The sequence below is a fragment of the Chrysochloris asiatica genome, unplaced genomic scaffold (genome assembly GCF_000296735.1).
Source record: "Chrysochloris asiatica unplaced genomic scaffold, ChrAsi1.0 scaffold00261, whole genome shotgun sequence".
Taxonomy (NCBI): Eukaryota; Metazoa; Chordata; class Mammalia; order Afrosoricida; family Chrysochloridae; genus Chrysochloris; species Chrysochloris asiatica.
Window position 1 is genome coordinate 2210321 of NW_006408779.1, and position 1414 is coordinate 2211734.

The 1414-nt window shown below is 46.4% G+C and overlaps 1 protein-coding gene across 1 annotated transcript in view; it reads left to right on the forward strand.

The window, feature by feature from the left end:
• Positions 1 to 1414, forward strand: part of GPR133 (G protein-coupled receptor 133) — a 97955-nt gene that overhangs the window by 5702 nt on the left and 90839 nt on the right. The gene's annotated exons all lie outside the window — the stretch shown is intronic.

A 1414-nucleotide genomic window follows, 5' to 3' on the forward strand; every position in this document is an offset into this window, starting at 1 on the left:
ATATATAGATTTTTTTCCTCTTCTTTTTACTTCTGGTTGAGCTCCGATCATCCAGTCATCAAAGCCAGGGCAAGTAGGTATTATCTGCAAGTGTGGGTGTTCTTATGCATATGCCATCTCTTCTTATCGGCTGGACGCTTCACTCAACACTCTAGTCCTCTGTGGCTATGTCACTGACTCTGGGCCCAAGAGTCCCCAGGTCTTGTCATACTGCTGGCTAACCAGGTCTTCACCTGGGTTCACAGAAGTCTATTGAACGTTGTAGGGCTTAGCTCACCGCTTCATTGCTGTTTTTCCCTCACTTCCCCTTATCGGTGTTGAGTGTGGAGCTCACTGGGTTTTGATCAATGCATAACATTGTGCATGTTGTTGTTGTTGTCAAATGCATAGAGTTGTTCCTGGCTCTATAGGGCTTTTGAGGAGTAGCTGGTTGCTCCAGTAAAGAATGACAGCCTCAGAGACCTTTGGGAGCAGCTCTGCTCTGTATTCCAGGGGCCTAATGAGTGGGAATCCACTCGAGGGCAGTGGGTGTGGTTTGGGTAGGGAGTGTTTTCAGGAGCATCAGATGAGTGAAATTTAGGGCAATGGGCTGGTAAGGATTTGTGTCAACTGGACTGGACCAGGCTGCTGAGCGGCTTGGCAGTTAGACGTCATCACCCCCTATGTTGAAATGTAATATAAGGCAGACACTTCCATGATGAGTTCTGCTATGAGCAGCCAATCATTTGAAAGGAAGTTCCTCAGGGGTGTGGCCTGCAACATCCCTCATCTTACAAGACATCAAAGGAGAGTGATGGGAGCAGAGAGAGGGGGACCCTCTACCATTGAGGAAGAAGAGCTGGGAGTGGGGTGGGGTTCCGGCACCATGAAGCTCCTAGATCCATGGGCAGATTGATGCCAAGACACAGGGAGACCTCAAAGGAATGTTGGGCTCACAGATGCTAAAATTAGACAAGGGCATTTCTCTACAGCACGAGCTCTGAATTCAGACTTCCCACCAAACTACTTCTGGATATTTAGTCACTGAAAACCTTATGAATAGCAGAGAAGCACTGTTAGATACAGTGCCAGAAAATGAGCCTCTCAGGTTGGAAAACACTCAAAATGCGACTGGGGAAGAGCTGCCTCCTCAAACAGAGCTGACCATGATGATGTGAATGGAGTAAAGCCCGTGAGAGAAAAGCCCGTGGGACATTCACTTGCTGATGGGGCACAACTCAAAACGAAGAGAAACAGCTGTAAACATCCATTAATAATCGGAACATGGAATGTACGAAGTATGAATCTAGGAAAACTAAAAATTGTTAAAAATGAAATGGAACGCAGAAACATAGATATCTTAGGCATTAGCTGAAATGGACTGGTATTGGCCATTTTAAATCTGACAACCACATGGTTTACTATGCCGGGAATG